We start from the raw sequence: 17,484 nt of genomic DNA, 5'->3' as shown, positions 1-17,484 counted from the left end.
GAGAGGAATATAATAAGAGATGCAGAAAAGGAGATATAGAATAGGGCAAATAATCTCATATGAAAAAGGCAAGAGAAAACTGTTACAATGGAGGGGAAGAGCAGAAAGGTGAAAGGAAATGGGTCAACTTTACTCTCATTGAATTTGGCTTAGGAGGGAATAATATACACACTCATTTGGTTATCTTACCCTAGAGGAAAGTAGGGGGGAAGATAAGATAAGAGGGAGAATGATAAAGGGAGGGCAGATTGGGGGAGAGGGTAGTTGGGGCACATACATTTGAAAAGTGACAGGGTCAAAGCAGAAAATAGAATAAGAGAGGGGCAGGATAGGATGGAGGGAAATATAGTTAGTCTTTCACAATATAGCTACTATAGGGTGAGGAGGGAAGAAGAGAAAGAATCTGGAAATCAAAGTTTTAAAAGCAAATGTTTTTTTTTAATTGTTTTTTCATATGCAACTGGGAAATAAGATATGCAAACACTGGTGTATAGAAATCCACTTTGCCCTACTAGAAAGTTTAAGGGGGTATGGGCAAAGAAGTAAGAGAAAACAGATTGGGGGAAGGGGTATTCAGTAGGCTTGTTATCTTGGGGTGGAGGTAGGGGAAAGACTGGGAGAAATTTTGTAATTCAAAATCTTGTGGAAATGAATGTTGAAAGCTGAAAATAAATTTTTAAAAAAGGTCCATTCAATGTGGTGTTTCTGATGATTTAATCTAAGTCCACTCAAGGATTCCTAGAGTTTTGTTTGGTGGATTCTGGGAAGAATATATGAGACCTTCCTTGCTGCAAAAAGGAACCTCATCCAATACACTCATCTCAGGTTTGAACTACAATGCTTTGAGATCAGGGAGAGGGAGTGGAGGGCAGGGAGTGGCCCATGTCACAGAAGTTAGTCTAAGGGAAGTATAAAGCTTCAATAAGCCAAGGAGTCACAGAGGGAGAGAGGAAAGAGAGAGAGACAGAGACAGAGAGAGACAGAGAGACAGAGACAGAGAGACAGAGAGAGACAGAGAGAGAGACAGAGAGAGACAGAGACATAGAGAGAGAGACAGAGAGATAGAGAGAGAGAGAGACAGAGACAGAGAGAGAGAGAGAGACAGAGACAGAGAGAGAGACAGAGACAGAGAGAGAGACAGAGAGAGAGACAGAGAGAGAGACAGAGACAGAGAGAGACAGAGAGAGAGACAGAGAGAGACACAGAGAGAGACACAGAGACAGAGACAGAGAGACAGAGACAGAGAGAGACAGAGACAGAGACAGAGAGACAGAGAGAGAGACAGAGAGACAGAGACAGAGAAGAGGATAATAAAAGAAGAAAAAAGAGAAAGAATGAGAGATGAAAGAAAGAGAGAGAAAGAAAGGAAAGAGAAGGAAGAAAGAGGGAGAAAGAGATAGGAAGGAAGAATGGAAAGAAGGAAGCAAAAGAAAGAAAGAAAAGGGAAAGGAAAGGAAAGAAGGAAAGGAAAGAAAGAAGGAGTAAAGGAGAAGAAAAGAGCCATTAGATATGTTCTTTTTGAGGGTTAAACTGTACTCATTGTTAGAAACTTTTTTTCACTCCTTATCCTCAGTGATAACAAGAGCAAACACTGGGTACTAGGTCCTAAAAGCACTGGAGTACAACATGTTCCTAGGAAGTGATGCTCCGTGAGAGCTGTGTTCTGAAGCCCTGTGCCCAGGATTAGTGGTTCACCCAGCAAAGATGCCTAATGGTCCTCCTTTGTCTTCCTTTTCATGCCTTACCAGCTTTGTGGTTGTAGCTGTTTGCTCACTGCCTTCTCAGCTGTACAATTCTGGAGGAGGGGACCTCGATGAACAGATTTTTTTTTAAAAGAAAGATTTAAGAAATAATTCTCCAAGGAAGTAGAAGTTTTGTGGGAAGAAAGTGCACAGAATATGTGGGCACACACAAATTACATATGCGCCCACAAGTTTTCAACACCTACACTGTATGCTCACTGCTGTGCTACGTGGGCCCTGAAAGGAAGACAGAGAAACTATTAAGATTCAGTCCCTATTCTGAAGGAGCTTATATCAAGTAATGCTTGAAACAGTTCAATGACTGCATAATGTAAAAGGTATGTGATTGAGTGCCCACACTAGTATTATAGGAGTTCAGAGAATGGGAAAATCAGTGGAGGCTGGAGTGGTCTGGGAAGGCTTCATGGAGGAGAGGGGGGTGGGGTTTAATAAACTGGATCTTGAAATGAAATGCAGCCTGGAATAATAGAGAAAAATAACTGACTTAGACCCAAGAACACTTCAGTTCATGTCTCATTTCAGATTCATGCTGGTTATGTGACCCTGGTCAAGTCACTTGACCTCTCAATCCTCCAAACAACTCTAAGCTGATGAGAAGGTGTGATTCTGAATTGGCCAAGGGAGTTTCTTCATTTGAAAGTTCCCTTTGGGGTCATTATGTGGTGCAGTGAATAGAGCACCAGCCTTGGAGTCAGGAGAACCTGAATTCAAATATGGCCCCAGAACTAGCTGTGTGACCTTGGACAAGTCACTTAACCCCAATTACCTTGCCTTCCCCCTCCAAAATAAAGAAGGTTCCCTTTACCAGTGAAGTCCACATATCCTGTAATTGTAAATAGAAATCTATAATTTCGAGAGAGTTGAGATGATATGGGGGGGGGGAAGAGAGTTGAGAAATGGAAACAAGACAGAAGAGAGAAAAAAAAGAGAGAAAGTGAAAGAGAATATAGAAAAAGAAAGAAAGGAGAGTGAGAAAGAAGAAAAGAGAAAGTGAGAGAAAAACAAGAAAGGCAAAGAGAGAAAATGAGAAAAGAGAAAGAGAAAAAGAGAGAATGAAAGAAAGGAAATTGAGAGAAAGAATAAGAGAAATATATATATACATATAGAGAGAGAGAAAGAGAGACAGACAGACAGAGACAGAGAGAGAGACAGAGACACAGAGAGAGACAGAGAGAGAGGGAGAGAGCAGACTGGAGATATGAAAAAGAAAAGATGATCAATGGAGAAATGTCTCAGACTAAGTGAGAAAGGATGGAAATAAGACATGAGTGAACATTCTTTTTACTTTTAAATGAAAAGTCATTCAAGTTTATTGACATAAATAGGGTGATAAAAATACAACTTAGTCCCTGCCAATAGGGTTGACATGTCACAGAACTGAAACCATTGGGAAAGGGAGACAGGGAGACAGCCACTATCTTGTTCAGATCCAAGAGCAGCAGTGACCTTCCCCTATTGCCCAAGGATCCACTTCAGAGAATGAGGTTCTTAATTCATTAAGAGCAGCTCAAGGCAGATGGTCCCAGAATGGTCAGCTTTAAAATTCAAAATCAAGTGAGCATCTGTCATCAGCACTGACTCAGCGGCATTCTCTGTCGTTGGGAACAGCCAGGGAGCACAGTTGGCTTTGGACAGGAAAGGGACCACAGCAACTCTGTCCCCTCTACTTGGAAAATCTACCCAACTCCTCGAGCCTAAGGCAGGGCTCCAGAAAGTGTCAAGTCACTAAAATCCTGAGAATACTGTTCTTCTTTTTCCCCTTCTACATTTGCTCTGAACTGGTTCCATCTCTCCTGAACCCACTCTTCCTCTTCCTCCCCCCTAAACATCCTGCCCATTGGACTGGCAGAATGCCTACAAACCCCCCATTGAAGGTTCATTTCTTTAGCTTCAACACTGCCCATTTTAAGGTTCTCTCTTCAGATGCAACATTTATTCCACCTACAATTTTCAAGCAAGCACTGCTGCAGGGTACTGATTTAAACAAATCCTCACTTGAATATCCAATTCTCTAAGTATAATTAAGGGCCCACTCTGTGTGTGACACTATGGTAAGGATACAAAAATTGGAGAAAAACAAAACAAACTCCCTTCCTCCCACCCCACCCAAACCTTCCTTTCTATTGGGAATTCAACAGATATCTAGGTAAGTAACTAAGGAGAAAGGGGGATGAGCAATAGCTTCCCATACAAAGCATCCCCTGAGATTAGCCTTGAAGTGATGGGAAATAAGGAAATGTTCAGAGGAAAGACAAAGCTGATCACGGGAAGTAGGGTAAGGACCAACCAAGCCAACATCCCAGGAAGTGAAATGACTTGTTCAAGGTCACACAAGTCACTAACGCTGGGATTTCACTTGGCCAGGCCACATGGCTTCCCTGAAAGAATAAGGGGGGGAAAGATGGGGTGGGGATGGCAAAGGCAAATGTTCATCATTGTGGCAAACTCCATCAGAGCCCCCAGTTCAGCCCAAGGTTCCAAAACCTGGACCCTTTCCACTAGAAGCAGCTAATACTTAAGAGGGAAGCCAGGAACACAAGTGGACCCTGGAGAAGGTAGAGGCAATGAGTGAATATTCTTGATGGAGGTGAGGGACAATGGATGTGAAATGTTGCATGCACTTTCAGATATGGTTGCTATGTTAACTGATTTTGCTATATTGTATGTTTATATATGGCAGCATTGGAAAAATGATTCTGACTAAAAAGATGGACCTTTGCTGTTACAGAAAGCACAGGAAAAATAAGAGTGCTTTGTAGTTTTATGAAAGTAATTCAGATAACTTTTCAACTCAGGGTCCAACTCACTGACTATCCCAGATATTGTAGTGTCAGTGCAATATACACAGCACCCATGGTCACTATAAAAATGCCCACAGAGTGCTTGATTGCAAAATATAACAGACTCTCCATGAAAAGACAGAACCAAAACATTTACTCAGACACCTGAAAACTATGAAAAAATCATAGTAGCAAAGAAGTTAATAATTCACAATATCACAGAGAACCACAGCATCATTTAGCCTTCCCACAAACCAACACAAGAGCAATATTTACTCACAAGTCTGACTGACTCCCTGGGATGCATGCTGTCTTCCCAATTGTCTAGTCTAGCTCTGACTCTCAGCTTCCTGTGGGTTCTGCTTCACCCTACAGCAAACTCCTCTCACTACAGGCTCCATGTGATTACATTAAGCCTACTAGGGGGCAGAATATATTTTCAAAGAAGGAAGGTCTTCAAATTCCCTTGGGCTTATTAAGGGGCAGGGAAGATCTTCAAATTCCCACTACCATTACAGATATACATACTTGTGAAACCAAGCACAAGCAGCTTTCCAGAGGACTGCTAATGTGAACAGCTTCAAGGTTCTGATTACATAGTATAGTGACGTCTCTATTTATTCAGCAGTAAATTAAAGCAAAACATTCACAGAAATCAAAGAATATCATTCAAAATGTTATGACATAACAGGTTATAACTAAAGTGGTCACAGTTTTAAACAAACTACATACAGTAAGAATTTAACTCAATCAATCATCAATTAAGGAGGCAAGCCTCCTTAAGGGACACAAAGCACAATCATTCAGTGAGCCCTTAACTCAATCATCCTTAAGGAGGCTTGCCTCCTTAATGGACACAAAGTACAAAGGTCAAAGTTCTCTACCCCTAGGTCACATTGTCTTAATTTCTCAGTCAAAAAGTCTTCTTTCTTTTTAACTGGAGGTTAGTTTCCATTCATCCTTAATTCAATCATCCTGAAGAGGTACAAGATGCAGAGTACAAAGTCCTCCCACCCCCTAGGCCCCAGTCAATCATGATCTCAATTTGCAATAAATACCTAAGGAGAGGTCTTTTCATCTTGACTTGAGGCTGGCTCTCAGATGGTTCCTCTTCTATGGTCCCTGGTCCTGCCCGACTCTATCCAACTGTCACTTGGATTTAAAGGCAGGCAGCTCTCTGCACCTTGTCCACTTCAGCTCCTTGTCCAGTTCCTTGTCTAGTTCCTGTTCCATTAACAGAGCCACAATAATATTCATGCACATTGCCAGCATCATCACCAATTCACTATCTGCCTGTGAAATCAACACCGACCCGCAAACAAGGTCCAAGAGGTCAATACAAATCATCAAAAAAGTCACAAGACCTCCCAAACCCTCCTCTAGGACTTCTGTAAACAGACAACCAGAAAATCCTCTTTTAGGGCTTCTAATAAGGTCCCAGGGCTTTGGTAGAAAGTATCACAAGCAAACATCAACACAGACAGAAAAGGGGACGGCTAGGTGGCATAGTGAATAGAGCACTGGCCCTGGAGTTAGGAGGACCTGAGTTCAAATCCGGCCTCCGACACTTAACACAAAAACTAGCCATGTGACCTTGAGCAAGTCACTTATCCCCAAATTTCCCTCCAAAAAGCAAAACAAACAAATAAATAAACACAGACAGAATAGACAAACATAGATTGTCGGGATACCTTAAGTTTTTTCCTTCCTGACTCTGCCACCACAAGAGTTCTCTTCTCAGTTTTTTTCAGTTCTGCTCAGTTCTTCTCAATTCTCTTCTCACTTCTCAGTTCTGCTCAGTTCTCAGTTTTCTCTTCTCAGTTCTCAGTTCTGCTCAGTTCTCAGTTATTCTCTCTTCTCAGTTCAGTTCTCACTTCTCACTTCTGCCACAAGTTCTGTTCTCAATTCTGCTCTCTCCAGCCTGGGCCTCTCCTTATATATGTTCATTAGCTCCTCCCCTTTCTGTTGCATTAGCAACAGGAGTTCACAAGTTCTAGGGTTCACAAGTTGTGGGATTCCCAAGTTCTGGATCTTAATACTTGATATAATCATGAACTGAAACAAGATGTTAACTACTGTGTTAATTAAATAGCTGAAACAAGGTATTAACTACTTCTTTGCTTGCCATTACAATACTCTTAATTAAACTCTATAATATATTCAATTAGATGCATGTTGAAATCTGAACAATAGATATTTATCATGCACTTGGTCTTTCTTGTAAGGATGTATTAATTAATCTTTTTTGAATGACTTTAGAACTCTTTCAGCAATTTCTGCAGTGGTTGGGACTTGAACCAATTTGTTGTTCAGTTGTGTCTGATTCTTCATGGCACCGTTTGGGGTTTTCTTGACAAAGATACTAGGATGGTTTGCCATTTCCCTCTCTAGCTCATTTTACAGATGAGTAAACTGAAGCAAACAGGACAAAGTGACTTGCTCAAAGTCACACAGTTAGTAAGTGTCTGAATCCAGTTTGAACTCAGAAAATTAAATCTGCCTGACTCCACGCCCAGCATTCTATCCACTGTACCACCTATCTGCCCCAAAGCAATTAATGCAATGTCATTAATGAACAAAAACATCTGGAAGACTGCAGCAACCACAAGGAATCCCTGCTTAACCTGGACTTTGTGCTGTATCTTTTCCATCATAGTCAAGTCAAAGTAACAAGCTTTTATTATTAAGTGCCTACTCTTTGTCAGATGCTTCCCTAAGTGGTAAATGCTTGTGGAAATCTTATATATCTCTCTGGTTGTTTATCAAGGGTCACTGAACAAAATTTTAATTCTAAAGACGTAAAGGTGAAATAACATACAATCATTACTCTCAAATAGAGTAAGAAATGGGATCATCTTATAAATTGGGGAGAGGATAGTGAAAGAGAGGGAGAGAGACAGAGACGGAGAGATAGAGACAGAGAGACAGAGAGAGAAAGAGAGACAGAGACAGAGAGACATAGAGACACAAAGAGAGAGACTTTGTAAGATACACACAGAGAGGGAAAATTAGTTGCCTCTTCCCATCATAGAGACTTTAGGACCTTTTCCTCTGGCTAGTATTAGGACCTCTCTCTCTAGGTTTAGATGAGACTTCATCTCACTTCCATTTGAAAAGCTCATTCACACAGGACTTGGTAAGACCTGAGTTCAAATCCTCCTTCATACATTTAGTGTGTTACCCTGTGAAAGTCACTTCACCTTCTAGAGTTTCAGTTTCCAAATCCGTATCATAATAATAGCATCTCCTTTACAGAATTGTGTGGATAAAATAAGACAATTTATGTAAAGTATTTTGGAAAACTTAAAGTAAAATATAAATGTAAATCATGCCCAACTGGATCATAAAGTAATGTATCATTTCCCAGTTACTTATACCAGGGGAAAATATAGTGACTTGTCCCAAGCAATTATAACAAGGTAACCTGTGCTAGATTTGTCTGTGATGCCAGCACTCTCTTATTTCAGATTTGATATTGGGACAAAGGGAATACTCATGTCATTGAACAGTTAATAATAGGTGGTTTACTTCACCCTAATACAGCAAGGATATGCAACAAAGATACAGTAGGGCTTTACTTCTGTAGCCAAAGCAGCACTTGCATTTCTTCATGAAAATGTGTCTGGTCACATCTGGTTACCAAGGCCAGGATACAGTAAAGTTTATGATAAGTGTTATGATGACTTAGTTTTCACAAATCCACCCCACTGGAAAAGTTTTGAGTCCAATGGCTAGGACTTGTTCTGTCTTTAGGTGACCAGGAAGCCAGGCCAATCAGGTCCCAGGGACAGCTTTGTGTCGTTCTAGGAAAAACTAAATCCTGTCTCAGGAAGGAAGAGGTGAGACTAACCCATATTGTAAGGAAATGCTAGTAGATTTTACTCCTATTCCAACCTGATATGACAATAACGAATAACAAACATTGTGCCTAAAAGCTTTGGAAGGATATTTTTGTACAGCCAGACATATTCAACAATGTCAAATGTCATCAGAAGCAAATACAGAAATGAGCATTTTAGGAAACTGAAGAAACTGAGCTGACTGATCTTGCCCTCCCATTTTGTCCCTGGAATATTGCCCTTAGGAAATTCCAGGTGAGACAAGTGAGTTGACAAATATGAATGCTGAAAGATGTTGTAGTTCAAGTCTGTCAAAATCAACCCTCCTCTTACATTTTGCAAATACTCTCCCTATTTGTACAGTAAATACTTTTCTAAGTCTATTGGAGTATATATTATCTGTTAGTGCTCTCACCTTCTTTAGGAACAATATTCTCATTGATCTTCTCTTCTTTAGTCATAACTTCCCAGACAGGGATTCAGCTTAATCCAATTCAGTTTAGGACTCATTCTATGATGATATTTATTACTGCCTTTTCTGAATAAATAGTCAGGTTTCCTCATCCCTACAGCCAAGTTTCAAGAACTTTTCTGTTCACTGTCCAATCTTATACCAAATAAGAGTCTTCTCTCTTGGTACATTCTGGTTTGAGGCCCAATTCGATGGCATGAGAATTCTATATGTGTGACACCTTTTCCTAATCACACATCAGAGCTATAAATAATATAACCTAATACCAGTTAAGCCTTCAGCTGTTAAGGGAGCCTCATGTGTTCTAAGGTTTCAAAATACCAGTATAGTTTAGTGGAAAGAGCTGGAGGCTAAGTCAGAAGACCTGTTTCTAATCCAGGCTCTATGACTAACTGGCTGTGTATCCTTATTTAGGCAAGGTAAAAACTCCTCTGTGCCTCCATTTTCTGAACTTTAAAATGGGTATAATGACAATGATACCTGTCCTGTCTTTGTCACAAGTAGATTTAGGAATAACATTAAGAAAAAAGTGTGAAAAGTTTAAAATACTATTATTATAATTATTATAATAAAATTGATATTAAATGATAATTATTCACATTAACAATGACTAGCACTTGTATAGTGCTTTAAGATTTGCAAAAAGCTTTATAGATATTATCTCATTGAATTGTCACAACAACCCTAGGAAGTAACTGTTATTATCCAGTTTTATAAATGAGGAGAGTGAGACAGATAATGAAATTACATGACTTGTCTAGGGTTACACATCTGTTCACTGTCTAAGACAAGATTTGAATCCAGGTCTTCCTGCTCCCAGGCTCAGCACTCTATCCAACCAGAAATTTTTTTTATTAGTCCTCTAAAGGGAAAGAATATGGTGTAGTAGATATAGTATTGGACCTAGAGTCGAGAGGATCTGGGTTCAAATCCCACCTCATAAATTCATTAGCTATGTAATTCTGGGCAAGCTGCTTGATCCCAGTGGCTCACCTGTAGAATGATGGGTTTGGACTCAATGACCTGTAAGGTGACTCCTGGTTCTAACTATATGATCCTATAGTAAGAGCTGGCATTAATAATGTGATCTACGATTTACAAGGTGTTTTCAATGCATCTCATTTGAGCCTCTCAACAGCACTAGGAGATAGGTGCTTTAGATCCCTCCATCATCACCATTTTATAAATGAGCAAACTTAATCCCTGAAAAGAAGAAATTACTTTTTCAAGGTAACACCACAAGTTCATAGATTTTTGTGGAGGTATAGGGAGGGAAGGGGAAGAGGACTGTCTTAACTGATTTTCAGTGTGGCTGTTGATCAATAACTGGAATTAATTTATATAATCTCAGAGAGTTGATTGGGAGCACTGAGAGGTATAAAGTGACTTACCTATGCTCCCACAGCTAATATGTAACTGAGACAAGATTTGAATCTTTGTCTTTTATAATCCAAGACTGGCTTCTATTCCCTATTTGATGCTTCACAGTGTATAGAGTTGCACCTGGAGTCAGAAAAATTTGATTTCAAATCTGGCCTCAAATAGCTAATAGCTATATTACCCTTGGGTAAGTCATTTAACCTCTGTCTCCCTCAGTTTCCTAAACTGTGGGATGCAGTTAATAATAGCCCCTACCTCCCAGGGTTGCTGTGAATATCAAATATGATATAAGGTGCTTAGCCACTGCCTGATACTAGTGGGCACTATAGAAATGCTAGATAATACTAGTAAGAGTCATTACTGATGCCATTTTCCATAATGAAGCCATGAAAATTGTAATGGTTTAAAGAAATTGTAGTATCATAGGATGTAGATCTAGAAAGGGCCCAGAGATCACCTAGCTGAAGCTCTTGAGTAACTCAGGCCTCTCAATCTTCTAGGCCCACAACTTAGGTTTCACCTTCCAGTCCATATTCTTACCTTCTCCCCAAATAATTTTTTTTGTCAAGACCTATGGGTTTTATATTTTTGAATTTGCTCCCTTCTCTCCTCTGATACTGTCAGCACACAGTATAGGTCCTCATCACCTCATACCTGGACTATGGCAAATAGCCTATATATATATATATATATATATATATATATATATATATATATAACTATAGTTGGTCTGCTTGACATAAGTCTCTCCCCACACCGGTCCACTTGCCTGCCAAAATGATCTTCTGGAGGTGTGGTTCTGACTATGTGAAACTCTTCCCTGCATTTAATAAACTCTTTTGACTCCCCATTGCCTCTAGGATCAAATATAAAATCCTGTTTGGCTTTTAAAGCTCTCTATAACCAGTTCCAGGGCAACTTGGTGGCATGGTAAATAGAACACTGGGCTTAGAATCAAGAAAACTCATCTTCATGAGTTCAAATCCTCAGACATTTCCTAGCTATGTGATGCTGGGCAAGTCACTTAACCTTATTTGCCTCAGTTTCCTCATCTGTAAAAATGAGCTGGAGAAGAAAATGGAAAACCACTCTAGTATCTTTGCCAAGAAAACCCCAAAATGGAATCCCAGAGAGTTGGGCATGACTGAAAAAACCCAACAACAACATAACCTGCTCCCCTTACTTTTCCAGTCCTCTTACACTTTATTCATCCCCACATGATTTATGATCCAGTAACACTAGACTCCTTGCTTTTTTTACCTAAGACTCTCCATCTCCCAACTCATGGCATTTTTACTGGCTGTATCCACTTCATTTCCACCTCCGGCCTTCCTTCATGTTTTAGCTAAAACTCCACCTACTATAGGAAGCCTCTTTCTATCCTGTTTAATTTTAAAGCCTGCCCTCTGCAGATTTAACATTTAACCTGAACATGTCTTGTTTGTACATAGTTGTCTACATGTCTTCTCTGCCATTAGAGCAGAACTCCTTGAGAGGAGGATCTGTGTTTGATCTTTGTATCCTAAGTGCTTACAACATAGTAGGTGCTTGGTAAATATTCACTGGGTGACTGACTTTTAAGGTCACACATGTGATGGGTAACAGAACTTCTATTGAAAACGAAGACCTCAAATTCCCCATACATAGTCTTTTCCCTGCATTGCACTGTGAGTTTATGTAAAGGTAAGATTTTGAATGCCAAATAAAGTGTAGTCTACAGCATTGATATGACACTTCCTTAGGCTCTTTCACTCACCACTGTCAAATGAGTAACTGTGTGACACTGGTAAAAGTGGGAAGTGGTGAAGAAAATTCCACAGGTAGAAAGACTTTTGCCTTCTATTTTTAGGTCCCTGTGTTGATTTTTAAACTCTATGCTTATGTGAGACTGCCTTCCTTGGGGAGAAGAAAAGAGAGACAGAGAAACAGGGAGACAGAAACAGAGAGACAGAGAGAGAGAGACAGAGAGAGAGAGAGAGAGAGAGAGAGAGAGAGAGAGAGAGAGAGAGAGAGAGAGAGAGAGAGAGAGAGAGAGAGAGAGAGAGGAGCTCTTTTGCCTCCATCACAAGAGCAAGAGTAATTAATTAGTGCTACATGTGAATATTTTTAGAAACCAGAAAACACATAGAAACTGAGTACAAAGTGAGCAGAACATTGAAGCATTTTTTTCTCCAATTAGCTAGATATTTTAGGTGATCGTGGTTCATTTTTTTCAGTTGTTTAAAATTCTAACTTTAGTCTTTAACTTTGGATATCTAAAGTTATAATTTATAACCCGCTGATGGGGCCAAAGAGACCGCCAAGAGAAATCTCTCTTCTGGACTGAAGCATGCAGTGTGTGGGTTTAGTCCTGAGGAAATCTGGTCCCTAAGGAAAGATGTCAGGCCCCTTTCCTTACACTTACTACACACCAATGAAAAACTCCAAGGGACTATTTACTTAAAACTTAGGCTTGACTCATGTCTATCATCTCCCCAAAGTGTGTGTGGGGGGAGGGGGGAAGCAGGTAGAAGGGTTCTTGATTTATAATATAAATCACATGTAGGACAAATATTTATTTCCTCCACATAAAAGGAGAGCTAAACGCAAAAGGTTCATACAAGCATGCTATTATAGGCCAAGTATAAATGAGGTTTAGTCCAACAGCTCAGGTTTGAGGTTTTATTATGCAATAAACACTTGTGAGTCATAAAATACAATAAAAAAAGCAGTTTGCTAATTAGAAGGTAAAAGAATATACTAAAGAAGATTCTGTAGCATATTATTCAGCTCTTCCTAAAGAATCAGCATTGCAGACCGCCTGGAAAACATTCTTAGGAGGAGAACAATAAGCAATATAAAGATTTTGATCCCCAAATTCCCAATGCTCCTCGGGCAGCAAGGAAGTAAAATGGCCTCACTGTCCCCTTAAAGTGCCAACCCAGCTTACACAAAATGAGCATTGTTCCTATCACAACCCTCTTTTTCAAGGCAAAGTTCTAAAAATTTCCAGGAGATTTTCCATAATTAAAATAATCTTAAATACAACCCTTGAAAAAGCAGCATTGAAGGAAGAGCTTAATACAAACATAAAAATATAAATCAATAAAACAACAAAGAGGTTTTTTTTTTTTTTTTAAGCAATTGGGGTTAAGTAACTTGCTCAAGGTTACATGGCCAGTTATTTCTGGGAGTGGTGCTGAGTATCTGAGCCCGGATTTGATCCCCAGGTCATCCCAACACTGGAGCCGGTGCTCTTACTCGCTGAGCCACCTGGCCGCCCCTAAGCAATTGGGGTTAAGTAACTTGCTCAAGGTTACACAGCCAGGTGTTTCTGGGTGGGTGCTAAGTGTCTGAGCCCGGGATTCGATCTCCAGGTCTTCTCAACACCGGAGTCGGTGCTCTTACTCGCTGTGCTACCTGGCTGCTCCAACAAAGAGTTTTCTTAAAATAGTAGGGGAATGATGTCAAGGATTGTTTCTAAAAGTCATTGGGGATAAAACTATTCTGATGATCAGGAAGGAGTAGCACCAGCAGATCAGCTTCACCAAATAAATAATGATACTTTTGATACCATAAATGGTTCCCATCACATTCTAGATCATTTTATTTGAAGCAATTAAGTAGCGATGCCTCTCTTGAATACAATTTTTCCCAGTGTTGGTATAAGAAATTATCAGCTGAGGAAATTTTACCAAAGTACATTGGCACTTACAGTCTTAAAAGAATTACTGAGAGGCCAGTGAGGTAGGGCAGTGAATAGAGGACCTGAGCTCAAATTCAACCTCAGGCACGTGACTCATTTATTAGCTGTGTGACCTTGGGCAAGCACTTAGCCCCAATTGCCTTGCCTTCCCCCCTCCAAAAAAAAAAGAATTACTGAGACCACTGAGAGGTATAAGTATAGGGCCACTCAGCCAATATGTATCAGAAGTAGGACTTAAAGTTGGATCTTCCCAGAGTCAAAGTCAGTTCTCTGTATACTATGTCATGATGTCTTTCCTCAAAGAATCAAAGTTAAAATAAAGTACAATTCCCTAACCGATAAAAGATCAAAGTGTATGAGTTTTCAGAGGAAGAAATTCAAGTTCTCAGTAGCCTTATGAAAAAAATTTTCAAAATCACTAAAAACTAGAGAAATACATATTAAAATAACTCTGCATTATTGCCTCGGACCTATTAGATTACTAAAGTTGACAAAAGGGGAAAATAAGGAAGGAAAAATAATGGAAAAAAATGGAACTGTGGGAAAACAGATATATTATTGCAATGTTGGTGACAGAATTGTGAACTGGTCCAGTCATTCTTGAAAGCAATCTGGAACTAGACTCAAAAAGCTATTAATTGTTCATACCCTTTGATTCAGTAATGCCACCACAAGGTGTATACCCAAAAGGAATACAAAAGGAATATATATATATATATATATATATATATATTTAAATAGTATTCATACTATATATATTTAAATAGTATTCATAACATCTCTTTTCATGGTGGCAAAAACATTAGAAACAAAGGGGATATTTTAGGAAAACCTGGAAAAATGTATATTAATTGATACAAAGTGAGGTGAACAGAGCCACGAGAACAATTTATCCAATACTGTAAAATAAACAACTTTGAAAGATATTGTACAACATAATGGAACATGGTGTACCATACCATCCATTTACAGACAGAACGGTGATAGGCTCAGAACAGATTGAAGCATAATTGGGGGTGGGGGCTGGCTAATGTGAGAAGTTTTTTTTTTTCTTTATTATATGTATGTATGTATTGGAGGGGGGAAGGCAAGGTGATTGGGGTTAAGTGACTTGCCCAAGGTCACACAGCTATTTAAGTGTCAAGTGTCTGAGGGCAGATTTGAACTCGGGTCCTCCTGACTTCAGGGCCAGTGCTCTACTCACTGCACCACCTAGCTGCCCCAACTATACATATTTGTAAATAGATTTTGCTTTTCTTGCTTTCTCAAAGGGTGGAGGAGGTGGGAGGGAGAGAATTTGTAACTGAAAAAAAAATAAAATAGAATTTAAGAAATAAGATTTTTAAAAGTATTCTTCAGCTCTTCCTGTAAAATCAGAAGAGCCAACAGCTTAGGAACATTCCTAGAAGGCCATCAAGAGGCATGGTGAAGCTGTAGATCCAACTTCTCTTGAGCTGAAACTTTGATGCCTTAGTCAGCAAGAGCACAAATGACCTCCCTGCCACACTAAAGAAAGGGCCCAGTCTACATTGAAAAGGTATCATTCCTACCACATTTGCATTGACAGAAATTTACATAATCAGCAATTAATAAACTACTTTTATATTGTCCAAGGAGGCTGCAACTTGTTTTTTTATCTCATAAGACTTTTATAAACTATCTCTGGCATAATTCTTCTATTTTAAGAAGGGTCTTTGTTGTTTTATTTGTTTTATCTTTTTATGTTTGTAATAAACTTCCCCTCTAGTGCTGCTTGTGTTAAGGTTGGTTTTAAGATTATTTTAATTGTAGAAAATCTCCAGATAAATTTTAAAGACTTTGCCCTGAAAGAACATGGAGCAGTCTATAGAAAACTGTGTGAAATTTAAAAAGTTTGAGGGTAAGTAATTCCTGGGTAACTAATAATTGTATTAATAATGCTATTTTATTAATAAAAGAAGTCAGCAGTACTCTCAAATGACAAATATCTCTCATGGTTGTGGAGTCATGGTTTATATGCCCATACCAAATGAGACAGCACCAACTCAGAAATTTGTTTTCTTTGACACATATTGTAACAGGACTAGTATTTTTCTCTTTTTTTCAATGGTGAGAGAAGTGGGGAGAAAAAAAACAGATTTTTATTTAAAAATTAAATAGAGCAAAAGAAAAGAAAAAAATCTAATTGTCTCTATTTGTCACAGAGGATATAAAGTTATATATACACAGGGCCTGAAGCTGGTTTTATATTATTTTGTTGGTATTAAGGAAAGAAATGGAATGGAAAGGGGGATATAATAGGAAAGAAGTATGGAAGAAGAGGAGGAACTTTTAATAATTGTTTTATTTATTTAATTAAATATTTCCCAATTACATGTTAAAAGTTTGTAGCAATCTTTTTTTATTACAATTTTAAGTTCCAAATTTTCTCCTTCCCTCCTTCCTTGAGAAAACAAGCAATTTGATATCAATTATAATGTGAAGTCATGCAAAACATATTTCCTTAGAGGCCATGTTGCAAAAGAAAAAACAAACAAAATAAAACCATAAAAATATATAGAGAAAAAAAGTATGCTTCAATCTGCATTCAGAGTTCATCAGTTTCCCCTCTGGAGGTGGACAGCATTTTTTATCACAAGTCCTTCAAAATTGTCCTGGGTCATTTTCTTAATCAGAGAAGCTAATTTTTTCACAGTTGATCATCCTTACAATATTGCTGTTACTGAGTACAATGTTTTATTGGTTCTGCTCACTTAACTTTGTATCAGTTCATGTAAGTCTTTCCAAGTTTTTCTGAAACCAACCAACTCTTCATTTCTTATAGCACAGTAGTATTCCATCACAATCATATATCATAACCTGTTCAGCCATGCCCTAATTGATGGGAATCCCTTTGTTTATAATTCTTTGCCTCCACAAAAAGAGCTACTATACATATTTTTGTACAACTAGGTCCTTTTCCCTCTTTGGGATACAGACCTAGTAGCAGTATTGCTGGGTCAAAGGGTATGCACAGTTTTATAGTCCTTTGGGCATGTTTGGACTACTTTGCAACTCCACCAACAGCACATTAGTGTCCCAATTTTTTTACATCTCTTTCAGCATTTGTCATTTTCCTTTTCTGTCATGTGTGTCAATATGATAGGTATGAGGTGGTATTTTAGAGTTGCTTTAAATTGCATTTTCTAATCAATAATGATTTAGAATATTTTTCATGTAACAATTGGTTGCTTTGATATTTTCTTCTGAAAATTGCTTATTCACATCTTTTGACCATTTATCAATTGGGGAATGGTTCTTTTTTTTAATTTGACTCAGTTCTTTATATATGAGAAACAAGGCCTTTTATCAGGGAAACTTGTAAATTTTCCCCAGTTTTCTGTTTTCCTTTAAATTTTTGTTGGATTACTTTTATTTATGCAAAAACTTTTAAATTTGAAACATGAACTTATGATTGAGTTGGGACATCCCTGAAAAAGAGTGTATGGTAGACTCTTTGGTAGACTAATGGGGTTAGAGGTAGAGGAAATAAGTATCTCATCAATCCCACTCTGAACCAGACAAAAAAAACAATTAAAAAATACAT

General features: G+C 38.6%; 1 protein-coding gene across 5 annotated transcripts in view; it reads right to left on the bottom strand.

Moving 5' to 3' along the window:
- SLC9A2 (solute carrier family 9 member A2) overlaps positions 1-17,484 on the bottom strand; it is a 221,658-nt gene that overhangs the window by 187,212 nt on the left and 16,962 nt on the right. Inside the window, exons 1-3 of one of the 5 annotated variants that reach the window (XM_069094918.1) lie at positions 8,798-9,060; positions 6,235-6,598; positions 5,602-5,767 (exon numbers count right to left, since the gene is read on the bottom strand). The exons of 1 other annotated variant lie outside the window; for it this stretch is intronic. The gene's annotated coding sequence lies outside the window, so the exon portion shown is untranslated. Of the gene's footprint in view, positions 1-5,601; positions 5,768-6,234; positions 6,599-8,797; positions 9,061-17,484 lie in introns of those variants that run through there. 3 more of the 5 variants (XM_069094919.1, XM_069094920.1, XM_069094922.1) reach the window with 3 other exon arrangements.

The sequence above is a fragment of the Petaurus breviceps genome, unplaced genomic scaffold (genome assembly GCF_028583685.1).
Source record: "Petaurus breviceps papuanus isolate PSGF00001 unplaced genomic scaffold, PetGlider_PUasm1.0 223, whole genome shotgun sequence".
NCBI classification, from domain to species: Eukaryota; Metazoa; Chordata; class Mammalia; order Diprotodontia; family Petauridae; genus Petaurus; species Petaurus breviceps.
The sequence above is the reverse complement of the archived record's forward strand: the minus strand, read 5'-3'. Positions and strand labels throughout refer to the sequence as shown.